Source organism: Trachemys scripta, chromosome 3 (assembly GCF_013100865.1).
Source record: "Trachemys scripta elegans isolate TJP31775 chromosome 3, CAS_Tse_1.0, whole genome shotgun sequence".
Lineage (NCBI taxonomy): Eukaryota > Metazoa > Chordata > Testudines > Emydidae > Trachemys > Trachemys scripta.
Genome location: NC_048300.1, coordinates 132,758,022 through 132,783,016, shown reverse-complemented (window position 1 = coordinate 132,783,016; position 24,995 = coordinate 132,758,022).

The following is a 24,995-nucleotide window of genomic DNA, read 5'->3' as shown; positions in this document are numbered from 1 at the left end:
TCTTTTGTGAATAGGGGAGAATATATTATATGGCAGAATCCCTTCCTATGATAGAAGATCTTAAAATAGATTGAAAAACGTGGGGAAAGCAGAGGTAGTTAAGCTACCTATTGTACAGAAACATTTGATTTTTTTTTTTTGTATTCTCGCTAATGATGATTTTACACATTTTTGTGTTGACTTAAGGAGGTTGGTATGCTATGTACACACATATTATATTCCATACTTGTTATATCCAAGAGAAGTAAGAAGTAACTACTGGAGACCTAGAAGCCTACATGTGGGTGCCCTTGCTGGACCACGGAGGGGGAAAACACATGCAGTTGCCCTGAACTATGACTTCATCTTGCTTTTTTGCAGCTGTATGCCACCACTTCCTGTTCCTCCTCTGTCTCTCTTTATAGAGACCAGTTACCTTCTATCAAGCCCCAGTGAGAGGCTGGTAATGAATCTAAGGTGAGCTGGATCCATTCCTTTTTAAAAGGGCCAGTCACCCCGTGAGAGGGGACATGTGACGGGGGGAACATGTTATAGCTGAGGGCATGTTACCATTCCAACCTCAGCCTTCCAATCTCCCTAGTACTGTGGTCTCCAACCTTTTTACGCCCAAGATCACTTTTTAAATTTAAGGGTAACCTAGGATCTACCCCACCCCTTCCCCAAAGCCCCACCCACTCACTCCATCCTCCTCTCTCTCTGTTGCTCACTCTCCCCCACCCTCACTCACTTTCACCAGGCTGAGGTAGGGGGTTGGCATTCAGGAGGGGGTGCAGGCTCTGGGTTGTAGTGGATACCTAATCAGCCTCCCGAAGTCACAATCAATTTCCTCCCACTAACTCAATTCTACAGACTTCGCAGTGTGGGAGAGGGCTCTGGGCTGAGCCTGGGACAGGGGGTTGGCGTGCAGGAGACGGGGAGGGTTGCAGGCTCTAGGAGGAAGTTTGGGTGCAGGAGGGGGCTGTGGGCTGGGGCAGAGTGTTGGGGTACCAGAGGGGGTATGGGGTGATGGCTCTTGGAGGAGGGTCAGGGCTGGGACAGGGCATTGGGGTGCCGGAGGAGGTACAGGGTGCTGGCTCTGAGAGGGAGTCAGGGCTGGGGAAGGGCTTGGGGTGCAGGAGGGAGTTTGGGGTGTAAGAGGGGCTATGGGAGGCTGGCTCTGGGAGGGGGCACAGTGTTGTTTATTCTACTGTGTAGTAGAAAATAGTATGTTTTGCTGTAGTGGCAATGCATTTCCACTTGTTCTCATGTTCAAGCTAAATACAGCAGCTTTGACCCAAATTAAAACTGCTCTGCTCCTCTCTGAACAGATGGAAACCCTGTTGTATATCACCTTGTTGTGAAAAGGAGCTCTCCAATTGAACAACCACCTGATTAACTTTGCAATCTAAAGAATGTGAAAACCCAGTTAGATAGCTTATTTCCTGTAGCAAAGATGCTGCTCTTCATTTCTGCCTGTTGTCTAGTTTTCAGCGATCTTCTAGATTTTACTGGAAAAGAGAAACAATCTCATATTATATAAAATAAGTAAAATTTGCTCATCTTCCATAAATAATCTTCAATGGAGAATGCCCATGTCTTTCTCAATATTTAAATAACACTGATTATATGTTAAAGGTTCATAAATGGTTCCAGAAGGAACCATTAGAACATTTAGTCTCACCTCCTGTATATATGTCAATGTTACTAAAAACCTACTGTTAATAAAAGGTAAAACAAGAATTTTATTTATCCATTTTGACAGGTGTCTGCTGGAGTAGAATGTAGCACCATTGGTTTACTATTGGAAACCTGAGGTGACATCCACACCCCACTGAAGTCCATGAGAAAGTTCCCATAGATTTCAGTGGGGCCAGAATTTCATCCCTGTGGTGGGGGTCTCATAGACTTTGACAGATCCATGGGTCAACTGAGGGCATATGATGCAGCACAGGAAATGCATTCTCCCCCACCAACATAGTATATTGTACAGGTCTGAAATGAAAAGGCTATTGCTTCGTAACCCATTGCATGTTTCTCTATTGTTCCTTCTTCTAAGTTCTATAAGCTAAATTTTCAAAGAGACCCATCTGTATTGCCTGCCTACTACTGGCAATTGTCTGTGTAACTGGGAGCAAAAAAAGGGGTAGGTGGGTCTATGAGTGAGGCTAGCTAGGCATGCAAGCACACATTCACTGTGCTTGTAATTGGATACATAAATTTAGGTGAACTAGTTACGTGTGTACTGCATGCATAATACTGATGTTTAAAAGCTCCATGTTTGCTTTTTCTCTATTTCCTAGGGCTGAAATCACTGGGGAATGTGACATTTTTAAACTCCTTTTAGTAAAGATTTATAAAGTTAAAATGATCCCCCAGACCTCCCCAAAAAACTGTTACCAAATAGATGACCACCTTTCTTCCCCAAAACGTTAAAAAAAGGGGGGGGGGCAAAACTCGTGTGACAAGGTACAATAGTATATAGATGAATTACACTGCGGGGTCCAGCTTATTTTTTAGTGGGGGTTGCCTTCTCTATCAACACTAGACCGAGACTCACTGGGCTTGGACTGGCTGCCCACATAACCAAAAGCAACTCTCCTCATCATCCCATTCAAAGTCAATTCTTCTGATAATTCTCAATCATCCACATAATTTCCTTCACTCCCATGGACAAATCAAACTGAAACTACCCATATACTTTCAGTTTCTCATTACTCCAACATACCTAATCAGCCTCCCGAAGTCACAATCAATTTCCTCCCACTAACTCAATTCTACGTACTGTCCCACTATCACAGTCAGTCCACCCCATAATCCATTCTTTGCAAATCAGTTTCTTTCATCCTGAGGAAATCAAAATGAGTACTCCTCTGACCATGATCTGCTCCACAAACACCCCCTCAAAACTCTATTCTGTTCTAGCTCTTGCCCTTTCAGACATGCCCCTGGTCTCATCCTGCCTACAGTTTCCTGCTCTGGCCTCCTATTTCCTTCCTTCTTCTCCCTCATTCATCTACCCCTTTCTCCTCTTAAAATTCTACCCTCCTCCACACCCACCACTGCTGCTTCTCTTCTCCTCACCTCCCTCCAAATCAGGTTCCCTGCCCTTTGGTGCTCTTTTTCCTGACCCCTACCTTCCAATCAGGTTTTCTTCCACTCTCACGTTCCGTCAGTTCCACCAGATCAAATCACAATCCACCTGTACGCCTTCTTCTATCTCTGACTGCTGTCAATGGTGATAACTGGTCCTGGTCTAGCATCGGTGGGTTCCGTGGTGGTGGTTGTGGGAGTAAATCCTAATGCAGTTGTGGGGGGTGTAGATCTCAGTGCAGTTGTGGTCCACTGGTGGCTGGTCCAGCTCCTGGTGTGATGGCTGCAGGTCCGGCTCCTTATGGCTTCTTCATCTCCCTCTGGTAATATTTCTTGGTTGGAGAGGAAAAGGCAAAACATTTGATGGAGTGGCCTCATCAATGTACATCATTGTGTACTGAACCTGCACACACGAGGGCAGAACCAACAACATCAGCTGGCTGCCTGGTTCTCTATGGACCAGTGAGAAGGGCTTCACATCTCAGTTTGGACAGCTTTGATCTACATCAGTGGTTCTCAAACTTCCTTGATTCATGTCCCAATGTCTTAAAAAATGGTTGTGAAGTTAACTGTTGGACCATCAAGCTCACCCTCTACTAATTGTACATGTACCACAGTTTGTCAACCCCTGAATCCAATATCATACCAAACAGACTTAGAGCCATATGATCTGTTTTATAGTGAAAAGGAGGAGAAAGTGCTAAGACCCCCCCCCAACTGAGCTTTCTACATTGATCCATATCCTGCCAACCCATTGTAGTAGTAACAGACTGTGAACAAAGACAAACACCTGTTAAAGAGATAAAAATAAACAGATGGATTCTATGTTGGGAAATGTAGTATACGGTTCCACTGCAAACATGGCTCAGGGGCCAAGGCATGTGGACATTTTTCTACATCTCTTACAGTCTGATATGAAGCCCAGATGCCCTCACAATTTGCAGTTTACCTTATACACATCGATGGAAACAGTTGTATTTTGCCACATTGAAGAGAAGGATTTTTGTTGATAGTAAATTATTACCGCTCAAGTAGCAATAGTTTACTGTCAGTTTTGTGTAGTAACTTTGATTATCCGGACAGGACACACAGTAATTTTGACTTCACCCTGTTTCTGCCCACGTTTCTCCAGATCACACCTGCTTGGAAGCTGCAACTATTTTTCACATCTCTTTTTGTACTGTAAGTTGTATGGCAGCATGCAAAGTAGGAGGTCTTAGTATGGCAGGTTTTGTAACAAGCTATAGTAAGCATGTTTCAGCATGCAAGCCATGGGAGCCATATGGCCCATAGTTACAATAACTACACCAAAGGACCTAATCTTCTTGCACTCTAGTAAATGGGTTTGCCATTGACTTAAATGGGATCAGGGTCAGCTCCCTTAGCCATGTATATGAATCATTTACGAATCCTTAGTCAGATCACAAAAATTACATTCTTAGAGAGACATATCCACATAAAATTACATCTCACAGTATAAGAAGATATGAAAAAGGATGCTAAATCTTCCTAAATACATCCCATTGATTCTATGTTTTTAAATTATATAAGGGAGAAAAGAGAAGGCACTTTACTACCCTGTTATAGGATATAGGAGACAAAGGATTCATTTTAAAACTCTTTCAGAAGAGTAGGTATTTCCAAGATACAGTTTTGACAAACTATAATTAATATCCATGAAAAGCTAAATGGAGAGCAGGAGAAAAATAATTGTTACTCTTTTAAGGTAATTAACACTTTTGTCCTGGCATCTGTAAAAATAGGTTTTTGCCTGCTACTGACTTTATTGGTTTATAACAGCCATTGTTAGTTGTAATAAAGGAGTGGGAAAAAGCACTAGAAGCTATTTGCATTGCGAAAGTGAAGACAGATAAGAGGGGACATGTATATTAAGGAGCAAAGGAGCACTGATCCATATACCATTTCAAGCATAAAGCTTTTCTGTGGGTTTTTGAAAATCTCTTCAAACTCCTTATTTTGTATTATACTAGTGCCCGAATCCTGAGCCTAGCACACAGCTCACATAACCAGTCTTGACAGCAGGCAGATGCATGGAGGCTAGAAAAGGAATTCTCCCTCACTTTATTTTCAGATCATGGAGTGGTTGCAGAGAAAGTTACGTTACCCACTCTCCCGCAGGGGAAGGCATTACCTGTGCTCTCTGAAGTGCCACCTTTTAGTAAATGTAAAACATAACAATAGTGACATACTGCAAAATTATAAATATATCATAAAGCAGATTATTTTATAACAAAATTCTAACATTTATAGACTACAACTATGATTTAAAAAACCCCCTGAGATCAATACTGCTTTTACACTTTTCTATTACACAATGGTTAGCAGCCTACTATAAACTCAACAGTCCACCTTTTTACATCCTAAACAGCTGAATCCAATGGGACATTACTTTAATCCACCAATAGTAGAGAAGCTAGCATTATTCCCAAAACTGAGCAAAACATCATATTTAGAAAAAAAGTTGCTTATGTTTCTTTCAGACTTCCTGCTTCAAGAAACTTCAGCAAAATGCTGACTTGCGTCTGATGAAGTGTGCATTCACCCACGAAAGCTTATGCTCCAATACTTCTGTTAGTCTTAAAGGTGACACAGGACCCTCTGTTGCTTTTTACAGATTCATACATTTAGCCCTGCCTTCTTCAGGCATCCGGGCAAAAAGATAGACATTGCAGTGTGTTCTGGAATCTCAGCTGATCTGTGACCAAGCTGTGCTGTACAGCTAAGTTCCTCACAAAGAATATAGTCGCCTCTCTCTTATGTTAAGGGGACTCCAACTCGGGTGCCTTTGCAGACTACAATTGCAGCAATATGGCATGGGGAGAAAGAAAGTCTTTCAAGTAGGCTGGTCCTAAACTATTTAGGGTTTTATACGTCAAAACGCCTTATATTCCAGCTAACAGATGGCCAGTACAGATGAAATCAAGTTCCATGTATTGGTCCTTATCTTCAAGGCACTTGCTTAGTGGCCTGGTCCCACGATATCTAAAAGATCACCTAAAGCTCCAGGATGAAGATCGTGGTTGACAACTTCAGTCCTCTGGCACAATGGAACTCTCCACATAAAGGGTAAAGCTCATCTGTGCAGGAGACAGAACTTTCTTGGAGACTTGCCCAAGACAGTGGAATGAAATCCCCCAGGAACTAAGGACCAACACAAAACTCACTAGCTTCCTTTCTAAATGAAGGTCCACTTGTTTGACCTTACCTTCTCTAACATAAACATATATCAACATGTGTGTGTATGTGTGAATATATATACAATTCCAAAACAAAACACTCCATCTCACACACTTCTCCCCCAGACAAGAGGATGAGTGAACAAACAACACATGACAGATGTGCAGTCATGTTGCTTAACTACTGGAAGGTGCTTAGATACTAAGATGACAAGTGCAGTAGAAGAACCTATATAAAATAGAATGGAATAGATGCACTGCTTACTAAGTGAGCTGCCACATTCCTCACCATCTTCGGTGTCTGGATGGTTTTAAGGTGTAGCCCATGTAGAGAGCATTGCAGTAATCAGCCTTAAGGTGACAAAGACATGAATAGTGGTATCAAGGTCTATGCCAGAAAGAAATGGAGTCATCGCCTCAGGCACAGATAAAAACAGTTTTCCTGGTCACTGCTTCTATATGATACTTTAGTAGCTGTTGGGGGTTTAACTGTACCTCTAGACTGAAAACTCAATTAACAAATGGTAGACATTCATCCAGAACAAGGGGGTGGAATGTCATCCTCACCATATTATCTGGCTGTTTCCCCTAACCAATCAGTCTTATCTGAATTTAGTCATACCACATATGATCACACTGCTAGATGGTCCAGTGCTTGGACAGCATTAGCTTATGGATGAGAAACAGCTGGTTGAAGCTGAAGCTGAGCAAGTGGGAAGATATATTGGTGAGACTGAAAGCTCTTGAAAGAGTTCACAGTCTTCTTTGGTTGAAAGTACACACACTCACAATTGATCAGTTCAGTTCATAATTTAGAAGTGCTCCTAGACTCCCCACAGCTGCACCCCTGAGTAACATTTTCTACCATCTCCAGTTTGGTAGGAGACTCCTTCCCATACTGGTAGATGATGATCTGACCTCAGTTATACATGCTTTTTTGTCACCTCCTGTCTGGCTACAGCAATGATATTCCTTCAGTGCTTCAGATAAGCCTTCAGTGCTTAGGAAACTCCAGCTAGTACAGAATGGTGCAGCAGGTCTCCTCAGCAACATGGACTACCATGAGTACATCTGTTCTCCAGTTACTATGCTGGCTTCCAACAGAATATTCATTGAAATCATAGACATGTGGGGCTGGAAGGGACCTTGCGAGGTCATCAAGTCCAGCTTCTTGCACTAAGGCAGGACCAAGTAAACCTAGACCTCACTGACAGGTGTTTGTCCAACTGTTCTTAAAAATCTCTAATGATGGGGTTTCCGGAACCTTCGTTGAAAGATTATTCAGGACCTTAAATACTCTTATAGCCAGGAAGTTTTTCCCACTATCAAATCTGAATTTCCCTTGCTGAAAATTAAGCCCTACCCATAGTAGACATGGAGAACAATTGATCACCATCCTCTTTGTAATAACTCTTAACATATTTGAAGACTGTTGTCAGATCCCTTCTCAGTCTTCTTCTCTCAACACTAAACATGCCCAGTTTTTATAACATTTCTTCATAGGTCAGGTTTCCTAAACATTTTATTATTTTTGTTGCTGTCCTTTGGACTCTCTCTCATTTGTCCACACCTTTCCTAAAGTATGGCGCCCAGAATTGGACACCGTCCTCCAGCTGAGGCCTCACCAGTGCTGAGTAGAGTAGGACAGTTACCTCCCAGGTCTTGCATAGAATACACCTGTTAATCCAGCTAAGAATGCTATTAGCCTTTCACATTGTTGACTCATATTCAATTTGTGGTCTACTATAACCCCCAGATCCTTTTCTTCCACATTGCCACCAAGCCAGTTATTCCCTATTTCGTAGTTGTGCATTTGATTCCCTGTTTCGTAGCTGGCTTTTTAGGTGACAAATCTGAGGAATTGTCACAGACTGAGGGGTCACTAGAGGAGGTTTTGGAATTAGTTTTTAAGGTCAGGCTTGACAAAGCCCTGGCTGGGATGATTTAGTTGGAAATTGGTCCTGCTTTGAGCAGGGGGTTGGACTAGATGACCTCCTGAGGTCCCTTCCAACCCTGATATTCTATGATTCTATGAATTAATTGATAAACTTAACAGTAACAAGTCACCGGGACCAGATGGCATTCACTCAAGAGTTCTGAAAGAACTCAAATGTGAAATTGCGGAACTACTAACTATGGTTTGTAACCTGTCCTTTAAATCGGCTTCTGTACCCAATGACTGGAAGATAGCTAATATAATGCCAGTATTTAAAAAGGGCTCGAGAGGTGATCCCAGCAATTACAGACCGGTAAATCTAACATCAGTACCGGGCAAATTAGTTGAAACAATAGTAAAGAATAAAATTGTCAGACACATAGAAGAACATAAATTGTTGGGCAAAAGTCAACATGGTTTCTGTAAAGGGAAATCATGTCTTATTAATCTATTAGAATTCTTTGAAGGAGTCAGCAAACATTTGGACAAGGGGGATCCAGTGGACATAGTGTACTTAGATTTCCAGAAAGCCTTTGACAAGGTCCCTCACCAAAGGCTCTTACGTAAATTAAGCTGTCATGGGATAAGAGGGAAGATCCTTTCATGGATTGAGAACTGGTTAAAAGACAGGGAACAAAGGGTAGAAATAAATAGTAAATTTTGAGAATGGAGAGGGGTAACTAGTGGTGTTCCCAAGGGTCAGTCCTAGGACCGATCCTATTCAACTTATTCATAAATGATCTGGAGAAAGAGGTAAAAAGTGAGGTGGCAAAGTTTGCAGATGATACTAAAGTGCTCAAGATAGTTAAGACCAAAGCAGACTGTGAAGAACTTCAAAAAGATCTCACAAAACTAAGTGATTGGGCAACAAAATGGCAAATGAAATTTAATGTGGATAAATGTAAAGTAATGCACACTGGGAAAAATAACCCCAACTATACATACAATATGATGGGGGCTAATTTAGCTACAACTAATCAGGAAAAAGATCTTGCAGTTATCGTGGATAGTTTGCTGAAGATGTCCATGCAGTTTGCAGCGGCAGTCCAAAAAGCAAACAGGATGTTAGGAATCATTAAAAAGGGGACAGAGAATAAGACAGAGAATATCTTATTGTCCTTATATAAATACATGGTACGCCCACATCTTGAATATTGCATACAGATGTGGTCTCGTCATCTCAAAAAAGATATACTGGCATTAGAAAAGATTCAGAGAAGGGCAACTAAAATGATTAGGGGGTTGGAACGGGTCCCATATGAGGAGAGATTAAAGAGGCTAGGACTTTTCAGCTTGGAAAAGAGGAGACTAAGGGGGGATATGATAGAGGTATATAAAATCATGAGTAGCGTGGAGAAAGTGAATAAGGAAAAGTTATTTACTTGTTCCCATAATATAAAAACTAGGGGCCACCAAATGAAATTAATGGGCAGCAGGTTTAAAACAAATAAAAGGAAGTTCTTCTTCACCCAGCGCACAGTAAACTTGTAGAACTCCTTGCCTGGGGAGGTTGTGAATGCTAGGACTATAACAAGGTTTAAAAGATAACTGGATAAATACATGGAGGTTAAGGCCATTAATGGCTATTAGCCACGATGGGTAAGGAATAGTGTCCCTAGTCTCTGTTTGTCAGAGGGTGGTGATGGATGGCAGGAGAGAGATCACTTGATCACTCCCTCTGGGGCACCTGGCATTGGCCACTGTCGGTAGACAGGATACTGGGCTGGATGGACCTTTGGGCTGACCCAGTATGGCCATTCTTATGTTCTTATGATTTTTCCTTTGTAAGTGAAGTACTTTGCATTTGTATTTATTGAATTTCATCTTGTTGATATCAGACCATTTCTTCAATTTGTCAAGGTCATTTTGAATTCTAATCCTGTCCTCCAAAATGATTGCAACACTTCCCAGCTTGGTGTCATCCACAGATTTTGTAAGCATACTCTTCACTACATTATCCAAATCATTAATGAAAATATTAAATAACATTGGACCAGGACTGACCCCTGCAGGATCCCACTAGATACGCCCTCCCAAATTGACAGTGTATCATTGAGAACTACTCTTTGAGTATGGTCTTTCAACCTGCTGACCAACCACATTATAGTAATTTCATCTAGACTACATTTCCCTAATTTGCTTATGAGACTGCCATGTGGGCTGACTGATCTGTAATTCCCTGGGTCCTTTTGTTCCCTTTTTAAAAAAATAGGTCCTATATTTGCCATTCTCTAGTCCTCTCGGACCTCTCCTATCCTCAATGAGTTTTCAGAGATAAATGCTTCAGCTAGTTTCTTACGGACTCTAGGGTGAATTTCATCAGGCACTGCCAACTTTAATATATCTAACTTACCTAAATATTCTCTCATCTATTATTTCTCTGTTTTGGTTTGTGTTCCTTCTCCCTTGTTGTTAGTATTAATTCTGTTAAATATCTGCTCACTCAACTTTTTTAGTGAAGACTGATGCAAGATTGAGTCAAGTTCAAGATCTCCTTATCTTCAAAATGCTTAACGGTCTGAGTCCAGGATATCTAAAAATCTCCTAAAGTTCAGGGATGGGGTTCATGGTCAACAACTTTGCTCCTCAGGCAGAATAGAACTTTCTGTCTTAAGGGTAAAGATTGTTTGTGGAGGAGATGGGACTTTTTCAATGGCCAGTCCTGAGCTCCTACAGGAACTAAGGACCATCACAAAACTTGCCTCCTTCTGCTCCATGTGCAAGGATCACTTTTTCTACCTGACTTCTCTAAAATAAATACATTGGAATATGTATATATTAAAAACAAAAGAAGAAACCTATTGAAACAAAACACTACACAACATACTCCATTCTCTGTTTGGGGAAAGGATAAGACAAAGAATGAACCACACATGCCAGATGTTAATCATGTTGTTTAATGCTACTAGAAGGAACTCCATATACTGTGGTGATCAGAGCACTATAAAAACCTATATGGATTACAACATAATAGATCGGACTTCATCAGAAAGTGTGTGTGGGGGAGAATAGTTTGTCTAGTTCCATTCCTGCCAGAGCAGGATTGGTCACAAAATAAAACCTGCAGCCTACACAGGAACAAAGGGTAAAATCCCAGTTTCCTTTTAAGTCACTGGTAAAACTCCCATTGACTTCAATGGGGCAAAGATTTAACCCAGAGAGCTTGAACACAGTGGACCAGATGGATTTGATGCCCCGCTTTACAAAGCAAAAATCCAGATCCCAAACAGATAAATGGCAATGCCTTCCAGTCCTACCTCTCACCAGTGTCTCATGAAGTACAATGTCACACATTTGAGACCTAATTTTACCTCTGTTCTGAAGAAAGCTGCTGTTATCTCGCTTTTTATTTGTCTAACTTATTTATGTCAGAAGTGCAAAATCCTAAAAGTGAAGTGCTGTAGAAAACTTTATAGATGCTCAACGGAAGAATCTCACACCTCTCCAAACTCCCTACTGTGTTATTTTGTTGTTGTTGCCTGTCTCCTTTCACATCTGTAGCATGCATTTAAAAAACCTGTGGTGCACATTTTGGTGGAGCTCTATACGTAATGAATTAAGTAGATTCTCATGGAGAAAAATGGGGTGCACAATCTACCATCTCTTTTTTTCCTACAAGTGAATGCCTCAGGATTTAATCCTGTGCTTGATTTTCTTTTAAAACTATATAATATATATCAAATTTCTTCCTCCCTTTAGTCTTGTCTTTTTCCTGTGACTGGAATCAGTTGGCTTGAGCTTTGTATGACTCAGAAACTACCCATGTTATCAGGGCACCCTCAGGTTCATCTGTTAGATGAAATGTCTGAGAATGAATGAATTAAACAAAAGGATATGTGATTATTTGTGTTTAACTTTATTCTAAACCAGTCCGGAAAAGGGTTAGAATAATCATCAATTATTGTGGGAGGTGAGGCTTGTCTCAAATATTTATCATTCTGAAAAAGATTAATCAGTAATTTTTCTCTTCCTGGACTGGAATTCTCTGATCTTCCTTTCTTTTTTCATCTTCCTTCTAGTGTGTTGATGACATGATTCTAAGCTGAGGCTTTGAGTTTTGCTTAACTTTATAAAACTTTATTCACTGATTCTGCCAACCCATCTCTGAGTTTCCCACAGACACCAGTATCATCCAGCTTGGGGGACCCAGCACCAGAAACTTACCCAACCACTCTCTTGGAAGCCATCAGGGTCCCTGTATCTCCAAACCCAGTCCTCCTCCATCAGTAGGATATTTTGGTCTTCCCATTTTGGACTCCAGCATTCATGTCAGCCTCTTTCAGCTGGTGCTGCTGCGGAACAGAAGCCTTGGCACCCTGAATGAATATAGGCCACTGTCTCCAACCAGGACAAACCTGTTACCCACTACCCCCATCCCTTCATGGACACACATTCCCCAGCAGACCTGCCTTTATCGCCTTCCATTCTTCACAGAAGACATATTTCTTCAAGCAGAATTTGTCATTTCAGTGTTTGCTATGCCACCTGTTTGTTGCCCTAGTTTTCTCTTTGAGTCAGGTTCCCAGTCCTCTTCCAGCTCTCACCATCTCCTCTCTGTACCTTATCCCCTTCTCAATGTAAAGTTCGTCCATCCCCATTATTCAAATTAATCCTAAAACAAAACCATATGTGCTATACCTCTGAGCTAGCCCAATTTTGTATTCATTACAAAATTCATAGCCCTATTTCCTACCCTTGTTTTGTATTCCCTCATTTTGTCATATCTCCATTTAGATTGTAATTTCTTCAGGGCAAGAGGCGCTGTGTCCTTTTTTTTACTAGTCTGTGTGGCACATTCTGGGATGTGCTATGAATAATTAATAATAATCATCTGGTACTTGATAAAACAACATGTAATTATTACTCAAGCTGATGGGCTATTGAGATGGCAGTGTAGGATAGGTTTCATTTGTATCAGCTAAAATAAACAGCTGGTATAAAATAAATGAGAATGGGAGAACACATACTGTCATGAATGAATGAATATCACCCTAGCAGTTTGTGAAGTCTTATCACCAATATGATTTTGGAGTAGATTTGTGCATTAATTGTTGGAAGGCATCCATTTCTGCTATCAGATTGAAAACTCAAGTTTCCCTCTCTGGTAGCCAACTAGATTTTGGTTTAATAGTTTATTCCCTAGGGATCTGAATTGTTTATTGATTTGTTAAGGAATGCAGTGATCTAAATGAAAAAAAATGGAGTGCATGTCATTAAGATCCAATAGGAGAGACATTAACCTACACACTTAATTTTTGTGCAGACACTTAAAATTAGCCCCTTGTTAAAATTAGATTATTTATCCACCAAAAATAACGTTAAAAGAATGCTGTTTTCATTGCTTAGGATGTTTTACACAACACAAAGAAGAACTAAAGTGCATAACTTTTTTCTTTGCCATTCACATTTAATACCTTATATCCTATTGTAAAATAAAAAATGCAGAAAATATAGAGTGTTTTTAAAACAGCCCAGCACTTGCTTAAAGCCATCAGCAGCACCCTACTCCAAAGAACTCTTGCAGCTGATGTGATTCCACCAGTATAGTGCTTGCTGGCATGTCACATTAGAGTAGAAGCTCTAAGGAGATTAGAATGAGGATGGACATGCAGTACCTAGGAATTAAAAATTAAACAAATGAATACTCTCTTTAGTCGGGATATTGGGAGAGTTCAGCATATATTGTGCCAGTCAATGAAAGGAATTGTATTTTGTAACTGATTTTCCATTCATCTTTAAAATTAACTTTTCTTTGGCTACAATGGAGTTCTGGTAGCATTATGCTCTGAGTACTTGGGACTGATAGGGGCCTTTTGCATAGCTCTTGAGTGAATTCATGTAACTGACACTTGGTGCAGCACCGATGCCTTCCAGAATCAACTACATTCAGCATTGGTTTGTTGGGAGAAGGGTTAGCATGGAACAGGACCTAAACAGGGGAAGGAAATAGGCAATAGGGGACCTTCAAGGACACCTTAAAATCCCTCTAATTTGTCTTCCTTTCAAATTGATTTGTTTCACAAATTAATTCATCTTCTGATATTTTGATGAGTGAATATCATACAATGTTTGTTTTTAAAGAAAAAATAATTTGTGTGTACTATTTTTTTGATTCCATGTGGTATAATGAGATGCATTCCAAGTTAGACAGTTTGATCTGTTTCTGGTGCTATTTCTTAATGCAAGTTAAATACTGTAGTGTACAAGAATAGTATCCCTTTAAATAGTCTGTGAGCCCTCTAGTGGTGCTTTCTGTCTTTTATGTTCAGAAGCCAGCAGGACCCAACCAGAGTCACACTGTAAATAGCTAAGCTTTGTGTGTTGTATATATTCAGTAAACGGGCTTATTTGGATATTACCCTGTTCTTATACACTCCAAATACATAGGCATCAGTACAATATGCAGACAGCTAACTGGTTAGAATTAAATTACTTAGTGCTGGTAAATGAGGGCCTTATCACATAAATGTCTTCAATTTCAATCAAAGGCAGGGTCAGGTCCTGGAAGAATTAGGTTTGGGATCAGCTGAGAGGTGCTAAGCTTAAGTCTTTTCTCCTGTATTTCTCTCAAATGTCACTTAGATTAAAGAGCGGTCCCTGCACCCATTATTTTAGTAGTGTCCTGCATACCTATTGTATTGTAAAAATAATAATAAATGTTTTTTTGGGTTTTTTTTATAAAGCTGCCTTGAAAAGAATAAAATTATTCTCCCACATCTGAGGTCCCCAATCAAGCCTCACTATAAGCAAAGGGAAGGAACAATAAAAACAAAGACAGTAACAGTCTTAAAAGTTTTCTTCTTCCCTATTCTCTGATATATTTTCATTCTCTCTCTCTCTCTCCCATTCCTTCTGATTTTTCCTACTCTCTCCAGTCTTTTGCCTGCCCCTGTCTTCTTCCATCCTCCCCATCCTCCTGTGCTGTTTTTTTCCTCTCTCTCTCTCTCTGCTTTGCTCATTTTCTCAGTCTCTCTCCAAGGTGCTGATAACTTCTGCGAAAATTTATTGAAAACACAATTGGGCCTTGTCAACCAGTTTTGTTATACAATTGCCAGGGATACAGGGAGAGTACTCCTCTGCATACACAGAAAGATTCACACTTACTTTTTTTTAATATTAATTTCCTGCTTATTTGAGGCAAACAAAATGAGAATTAATTGGAAACTTGGTTTCAGAGTAGCAGCCGTGTTAGTCAGTATCCGCAAAAAGAACAGGAGTACTTGTGGCACCTTAGAGACTAACACATTTATTTGAGCATAAGCTTTTGTGGGCTACATCCCACTTCTTCAGTCCAGCACCAGATTTAAAGTAGTCCTGTGCATGATGTGTTCTAGGCACTCAAGATTCATTTCTCTTCTGTGTTCTGTTTGTAGTAGATTGATTGCATGTTATAGGGTCTCTCCTTGGTTTTAGTAAAGGATAAATCCATTTTACATTCTGTATGTCATATCTTTTCTTGGACTAACCAAAAAACGGAAGTACAGGAGCTTCCATGAGCCTTAGGTGGTTTTATAGTATTGCATGAGCAGATTAGTAGTGAATACTGAGAAGGGCATTTCATTCTGAATGTTGCTTTTCAGGCATGAATAATTTCAAAATATTTCTTTGGGCTAAGTTGTCTCTTGTTTGGCCTCAGCCTTTTCCTTGGAAATTTTAAATGAAATCTGTTGTTCCATTTTTTGGTTTAAGCAAGTGAAAAAGAATGCTGTTTTTGTGCTTTTGTTTAAATGTCCAGCTTTTTTTTCTACCTTAACCCCCACCCTGATTTTTAAAACTTGAAGCTTAGCCAGTATGTAGTCCTGTCCATTGAATAATACATAGCTAAGTTTAATCATGTTTTGTGAAAGCCTAATGAAATACATGATAAAGATTGTTCACAATATATTATTTTCCTGACCTTTTACAGGGTAAACTGATTTCAGCCTCAGGAACATACCTGCCTCAGCTAGTCATCTCTCCCCTTCCTAACCTCTTAAATCCCCTTACCTGCCTTAAAAATGCCATGAGAGAGAGCCCAGCAAGAATGGTATGATGATTGCATCAGTGCCTGAAGGAAGTGTGTGCTTCCTCTGCACTGTGCTGCAATCGTTTGAATGTGTAGTCCCAAGATCCCCCATTCAAAGATGCTTTTATTTGACAAGTTAGATATATTGATCAGCAAACTTTCCCCATTTGCCTTTTTAATATCCCAGAACTGATTTTAAAGAATTAAGTAAATGCAGCATATGCAGCATTTAGATTTACAAAAGTCAGAAATTCACTTTTAACAATGCTCAGTGAATAATGCTCCAGATTGTGCCTCCCCATCTCCGCAAGCAGAACATCTTGCATGAAAGAAGGGGGTCAGCCACTTCTATGGCACCATCCTTTCAACCATGGGATCCCCTGAAGAGTTGCTTCAGGGTGGGGACTGTGTCGAGAAGGGAGTGGAAGGAGGGGTGAGTTGACAGGGGCCAGGGAGTGAATTTGGATTAGGAGAAGATAATCTGCATTGCACCCCTTCGCTTCCCCTCCCCATGCACCAGTTCTATGCAGATTAATCAGGAAAAGAAATAGAGCTCCAGGCTTTATTACCTCTTCTGCAGAACCACTCACTTACACTCAGTATAACTTCTTTTTTGATGATGTTGACAACCAGGTTTTGCTGCACTCAAAACGCTTATAATACTATCACAAAAATGTCTTCCACAATGCTCACAAGAAGTGAATCAAAAATGTTCACCATTCTATGCTTTCCCTTTCTTTGTTACGGTATAAATTCAAGCCCTAAAAATCACAAAACCACCAAAACACGTGTACGTCTAGACTGAACATCCACAATCTCTTATTGTTGTATCTGTCACCCCGTGGCCCGCTCCCTCCTGTTTCTCACCTTTACTTGTAAATTACTTCTCCAGTTTAGACTACAAACTCTTTAGGGCAGGGACTGTTTTTTCTATGTCTGCTGGGAAGCATTTATCATACTTTTTGGCTGGTATAAAATACTAATAAACCCAGCATATTTCTGAATAGAGTTTTATACATAATTTACAGTGAGGTCCCTTAACATCCATTCTGGTGGTTTTGACTTGATTGGATTAATTTTCTATTAGTATTATTACAGTAATGTCTATAAGACCTAATCATGGCCAGGATCCCACTATGCTAGATGCTATACCAATGCAGAGCAGGAGATGGTCCCTGCCCCCAAAGATCTTACAATCTAAATAGACAAGACTGACAAAGAATAAGAGGGGAAATAGTAAAGTGACTTGCCCAAGGTCACATAGCAGTTCTGTGGCAAAATCAGGAATAGGAACTCAGGTCTCCAGATTCCCAGACTAGTACTTTACCCACTGGATACAACCACCTCTCTCTTTGGCTCTTGGTGTCCTATATAAAAATAAAACAGTTTTAAAAAAATTAAAAATCTCGACTTGTCAAAATTTCCCCTCCACTCCTGTAAGTGGAGAGTGGCCTGCCCATGGATTCCAGCTGGAGGAAAGTGTGTGTGGTAAGTGCTGCCTCTGCAGCCTGTTTTCCCTTGTCCCCCCACCCCTTGGGAGTTCTCCCTCTGTAGACAGAGAGAGAGGGGGTTGCCAGCACAGTTGTGTGAATAAGTGATTTTTCAGATCTCTGGCAGTTCCAGGGAAAAAAACAATATAATTTGGTTCAGGTTGACCTAAAGCCAACTTTTTTTCACAAATCAAAGAAGTGGGGGAATTTTTGTTTCAGGTTGAATGGAACATTTTGTTTCAGGCACTTTAATCTCTCTAATTAAGGGACTAGATTCACAAAACCAAGGTGAGGGTGCCCTGGCCACCACCCTTATACCCAATAGCCCAGTGATTAGGGCATTTCCCTGGGACATTAGTTACCTAGGTTCAGACTCCCACTCTGGAGAAGGGACTTGACTCTGGGTTTCCCCATTTCCTAGGGGAGTGTCCTAACCACCAGACTACTGGTTATTCTAAGGCGGTGCTTTTTCCATTTCTCCTTTTGAAGCTGTTCCACTTTGTATAAAATGCTAGAATAGTCACTGGGTCAGAGAGAGAGTGCTTGATTTTTTTAAAAAACTATACATACACTCTATAGCCCTCTCTCCTAGGGGAAATGATGATACCAGATTCTAGTCCCTCCTCCAATGAATATTCAATTATTTGTATCCAGTGAGATGATTCATTTCTGAAATTTTGTAGTTTCGACTGAAACAATTTGCCAGAATTGATGCAAATTCACAAAATATTTCAATGAACCTGAATCCACATTTTTCTGTGAAAAATAAATTTTGGCCAAAAACTCCAGATCTCCCAAGGATTGCCCCATTATCCCTCACCCCCAAACCAAGAACCCTGCAGAGCAATCAGTGACAAGACTTGCAGACAAAGTCTCCAATAATTTACACTGCTTTACCTTCAAGACTGTGGAATCATAGCTCTGAGAGATGCTAGTCTTCGGGGAACCAGAGCTGAGAGAGCCCCTGGCAACATGACTTCTACAGGAGCTGTGCTTTACTTCAAGGGCTTAGGGAAGTTGGAGAAAGAGGGGCAGCAGTGCAGAGACAAGGGACCTTCAGAGAGATGCCTTTTAGACAACTCCCACCTGTTTATGCTCTCTGTATGTGTGTATATATATCTCCTCAATATATGTTCCATTCTATATGCATCCGAAGAAGTGGGCTGTAGTCCACGAAAGCTTATGCTCTAATAAATTTGTTAGTCTCTAAGGTGCCACAAGTACTCCTGTTCTTCTTTTACCTCCAGAAGATCCCCTGATATATGTGCAGACAGAGAAACTGCTGGTTTAAGGAATGCATCCTCTAACATTTTTCATGGAATCTTATGGAACAATATGAATATGAATGGCTAACACAGTATGCGTGGCTCTGTATTTTATGACTTTTGTTTTGCATGTGACAATTGCTGGAAATGTGCTGCTGCTTTGTCCTAAATTGGCATTCTTTGGGAGAAATAAGATACAGGGTTTGTGTGAGATTCAGCACGGACTTACCCCCTGTACATCCCACTGACTTTGGTAGATTGGTCCAGTGGTGTCAATAAGCACAGCACATGGCCATATTTCCTTTTCAATTTTAGTGAAGTAAAATTAATAGGGACAATTAAAATTCCAAATTAAAATATCTTTGCAGAGTGCCAGGGACAGCCATATTGCTACACTGAAAATTACCTGAGGGCTTTCAGATGGTCTTTTAATTAATTTATAATATCTTGTGAGTATAAATGACAACACACACTCAGTCATTGAGACAAAATACCCACATGCCATTTGAATTTTATTCAATAATTTTATAGGCCTGCTGAATTTGGATGCCATCAGCATATGGCAAAGATTCAGGAACTTCCCAACATAGTATGAAGGAGTGGAATGGGGCTTTATGCATTTGAGCTCTTGGAACATTAGTCACTGTCAGCACTACAGACTTGATTTTGAGGGATGTGTGTATGCTCTTGCCGCAATTGTAGGATAATGCCACAATTACATTCACAGATGGACATGTATACCTCTGTATGACCACTTGTATGTGAACTACAACTGAGTGACATTTTTTTTTACAAATTATTTTTTCTTTTTGCCAAAAAATGCATTTAAGGGGGCCCAAAACAATTTACAAAATTTGGGTGGAATCTGACAGTTTCATTTTGACCATTTTGATTTCTTTTTCAACTTTTCAATTTGAAACAGTGTTTTGATTTCAGATTTCAAAAGGGGGGGGCGGGAGTGGTTAGAATCAACTGAAACATTTTGGTCAACTGAAAACAAACAAAAAAATCATTTAGCGATATTCAAAATGTTGATCGAAATGAAATTTTATTTGAGTTTTTCAATGTGGAAAAAATGGTTCAAAAACCAGATTCCCCCCCCCCAGATATTTCAGTTTGCCTCCAAAATGAAAATTCTATTATTCAGTCATCTTTACTGTGAACATACTTGATCTACATGCACAATATTAGTACAGTAATTGCACAAGCAAAAGAAGTAGAAAAATTGCACATGGACACATTTGAAAATAAAACCTCTTGCATGAACTTTAAAAAGGAGTACAAAAATTTCAGCCCTAAATAAAGATATTAGAATATCTGAAAATAACTGCAATTAAATTTAATCAGCTGTGTAAAATTTGAAGAAGTCAACCCAAGGTCAGCATAAGAAGGAAAATGAATGATTTAAGCTACCCTCACGCAGAGCCAGATGGCATTACTGGAAGGTTAAAGTAAGAAAGGAAAGGGTTCTTCAAAGATTTGTGAATCTATGTATGCAAATCATGGAAATGAAAGGTTCACTGATTATTTACTACTTAAATTTACTAATATACTAATTGCTCAGGGGCTACTTAGAGGAAAGACTTTGGAGGGAGTGGAGATAAATGTCTAGAGACTTACAGCTATTTTCTGTTCTCCTGTTCAAAAAGCCCACAGAAGGGAAAGCTTTCCTTGAAAACTGCACATTGTTCAGATTGCAAAAAATCAGCTGCATTCTGGGCTCCTCCTGCTAGCAGTTAGTGTCCACAAAGCAGCACAGTGGCCACTTCCTCTATCCCACTATTTCCTGCTGGCTCCTTTCCAGTGGTGTTCAAGAATCCTCCCATCATCTATCTTTGTGGGGTTTGTCAAGCAGGACCACTTCCTCCCAGACACCTGGGATCTTCTGAGAAAGAGGAAGCATCCTGACCTCACAACCCAGTGCACACACCTGTTCTTGTCTCCTATAAGGTTTCCCCTCATCGCTTTTGCTCCTCAGTGATGTCAATCTCAAAGCCTTATTTGTCTTCTAGGTCCACAACTGTCTCTGCATAATTCCTTGCCATCTTTTATGGACAGAACACCCTTCCAGAGCTGGTCCACAAAGCCCTACTTGTTTCTCTTAAAACCCATTTGTTCCATGACGCCTACAGCAAATTAGCTAACTAACCTACCGGTATCTGCCTATTTATTGTATTTATTTATATTGTGAGTGAATTGCTCATATCTGCAGGGTGATAGGAGCCAAATGTTGGTCAGGAAGGGGTGAGGGTACTGGACCTGAAGCTGGGCACTGCTGTGGAAGAAGGTCAGGGGCAATAGGTGGGAGGTGGGGGGCTTGTCTAAGTTAAAAGACGTGTAATTTTAATAAGATGTAGTTATCACTGCAGTCATTTTTATGTGTCCTATCTCTTTCCTTGACCTTTCATCTGTCTTTGCCTTTTTAGATTGTGTGCTCTTCAGGGCAAGGTCTATGGCTGTCCCTGAGTCTGGAAAGTACTTACTGCAATCTAAATAATGATAGATTTCTGTGCTTTTTAAAATCTTTTTCTTTCCTGTTTAGACAGCTACCAAGGATGCTAATTCTGAAGATAGAGGTTCTCTTTTAAATGGTAACATGTCCCTTGAAAATTTGATGTGGACAACTAACATTCCTTAGAGAAGAAGGAAAGTCCAGGGGTTAGAGCAGTTGCCTAGAACTCAGGATTTCCAGGGTCAATACTCTGCTCTGTCAGAGACCTTACGTCTGACCTTGGACAAGTCAGCTAGCTTCTGTGTGCCTCAGTTCTGTAAAATGGGGATAAGAGATCTCTCTATCTCTCAGGAGTGTTGTGAGGATAAATACATTTAAAAATTGTGAAACACTCAGCTATGGTAATAGAGGCCATATAAGTATAAGTATCTCTGGTGGAGGTGAATGGAACATATGCCATCCAGTAGCTGTCCAAGTAAAAGGCCTTTTGGTCATTACCAATATGGGTGGGATTATACTGATGACCTGTAGATGAATAACTCAGTATCTCATTATCAGTCTTCTGACCTATCCAGTCCTTCATTTAAATCATTCGAGCAAACTGTTATTATTCTTTGCTGTCTCTATTTATATTCATGTAGTGCTTTGTTAAAAAAAAAATCCCTTCCTCCATTTTCAGATGTTCTATTTCACCACTAACAGCAGAAGTCAGGTGCAATTAGTTGTAAAGAGGCATGTGACAACAGTGTGACATTGCTTTCCCAGAGAAAGGACTTCCAGAAGAAGATATGGCACTTGTGCATGATGTATGCTGCCAAGTTTTGGTTGGCTCCTGTGTACAAGTGAAACTGGCATAACATCTGGTGAGCTGGAACACATTCCATCCTAACACATGGACACAGGCATGTCAGAAGCCAAGCAACTTTGAGTTGGATTTTTAAAAGCATTCAATTTTTGCCTACCTCTGTTTCTGTTGACATAAATGATAAAACTCCCATTGACTTCAATGGGAGCAAAGTTAGGTCATCTAAGCACTTAATGAAAAATTCTACCCTATGTATGAGCAACAGTTAGTTATGTGGTATTTAAGAACAGGCATCCAGTCTGCAAGTACTGAAACTTGTCGTCCATACTTATATCTGTAGCTAAATTACCTGACTAACACAGAGAAGGGCAAATATAAAAAAAATAAAAAACTCACTTCCAGGTCTGAAAAAGGAAAGTTTTTGTGCCTAATGAATTAGGATTCTTTTTCATATGTGAAGGGAGTATTGTTAAAATAAATTGACCATTTCCTTTCTCTGGGGATCTGTTAAAAATATTCTAAGCCCAGGTTTATATTTTGTTTTATGACAGGCAAGCCATGATCAGAATAGTTAATCCACATGATTTCTGCCCACTTTATGGAAGATATTATTTTGATGGTGCTACTTTATTTTATTTTAGAACTTTCTAAGATCCCAGTTACAGGTAGGGAAAGAAAAGAATCTACCTGCCTGCCACAAAGTGTTGAATGGAACTGCTTCCTGCTCTGACAGTAAGAAAAAATTCCAAAGTACCTAGTCATCTTTAGGTGTCATTAGGATAGGTTTTCAGGCAGGTTATTTTCCATAATGATTAGTGTTCAGAGTCATCAGACAAATACCAGCTGTTTACTTTGAAGTTGCTTCCTGATCTATATAAATGCTACTCTCCTTTTTAGTACTCTCACAGAGAGGTCTTGGAGGAGACAGAGCGCATCTGGCCCCTTTCAGTTCCTTTTTACCCCTTGAAGTGAATATGAAATAGGACTAGGGATTTTATATTACCTGTGATTGCAGCTGTTGAGTCCACAGCTGAAATACTGTCTCCAGTTCTTGTGTCCACACTTCTAAACAGGATGCTGAACAACTGGAGAAGGGTCAGAGAAAAGAACAAGAATGATTCAAAGAGCAGAAGGCATGCCTTGCATTGAAATACTTAAGGAGCTTAACCTTTAATTTATCAGGAAGACGGGGCCGGCTCTAGGCACCAGCAAAGCAAGCAAGTGCTTGGGGCGGCACATTTGCAGAGACAGCATTCGGGGCATCCTTTTTTTGTTGTTGTTTGGGGGCCGGCCCTGCGGGTGCTCACCCAGGTAGATGCTGTCCCAGCCCCGAAGCTGACGCCGAAGTCCAGGTGGAAGAACTGCAGCGGGTGGCCAAAGCTGGCCCCGAGACTGGGGTCCAGCAGCAGCAGCACGTCGTGCGAGGGGGGCACCCTGGGGCCGCTGTGGTTCATGCCGCTGGGCCCAGGCAGGCCATCTAGCGGGCTCCGACACATGGAGCATGGGACACTTGGGCTGGGGGCCACCCCGCGGGGCGCACGGAGCCGCCTGCAAGTGCCGCAGGGCAGCCGCCCCCCAGTGCCGCAGCCAGGGCTGGGGGAAGTGGCCTGAGCCGCCCAGGGGCTGCAGCAGGGTGGGCAGGAGCAGCAGCAGGGCCATAGAGGGGACTGGTGCCCGGGGCGCTGCCGTGCAGGACCCACGTCCTGCTCTCCGGGGCTCTGTTCCCCGCCGGCCGCTCCCTCTGAGGCTGCCCTGCCCCGTCTCCTCAGCCCCCTGCCGGGGCGGTCCCCCCCGGTTCTGCCCTCCCAATTCCCGGCCAGTCCTGGAGGCAGGAGTCCCGGCTGGAGGGACCCAGGGCTGAGGTGCCAGCGCCAGACCGGCTGGAAGTGAAGGGGGAGCAGGCGGAGTCAGGGCCCCCCTGGGTGCCAGGAAGGAGTCGAGTGGATGCAGCCTCCGCCCCTGCTAGTGTCATGAGCGGGATGCTGATGACCGGCTCTGGGAGCGAGTTACCAGTGACCCAGGACTTGTGCGGCAGGGGGGTGCGGGTGCGGGGAAGGGCACTGGTCGGGGGGAACCCAGAGCCGGGGCGACAGGAGGTGTGGGTGTGGGGGAAGAGCCCAGGACTGGGGGGCAGCAGGAGGGTGCCGGGGGGGGGGAGCCCAGGGCTGGGGTTGGGGGCAGCCAAAATTTTTTTTGCTTGGGGCGGCAAAAAACCTAGAGCCAGCCCTGCAGGGAGAAGCTCAAAGTCTGTATGTACCACTCCAGAGAGAACATATCTGATAATAGAGGGCTGTTTAATGTAGCAGACAAATCCATAACTAGATCCAATGGCTGGAATTTGTAGCTAGACACATTCAAACTGGAAATAAGGTACCTTTTTTTTTTTTTTTTTTTTACCAGTGGGGGTAATTAACCACTGGAACAGCTTATGAAGGCAAGAGGTGGATTCTCCATCACTTGAAATTTTAAAATCAATATTAGTTTCTAAAAATATGAGCTAGTTCAATCACAATGTATTGGACTTGATGCAGAAATTACTGAGTGAAATTCTGTGGCCTCTGTCATGAAGGAGTTCAGAGTAAATGATCACAGTGATCTCTTGGCCTTAAAAGAAAATCTATGAAGTGGTCAATGTCTGTTGCTGGACTGGTAGTTTGGAAACAAATAATGATTACTAAGGATCAGATGGAAACTGAGCTGTCCAGTACATGTGACCTGACAGGCCTGTTCAATCATCATCAGTCCATTGCATACAGAGTTTCCAGTAGCCTCCACA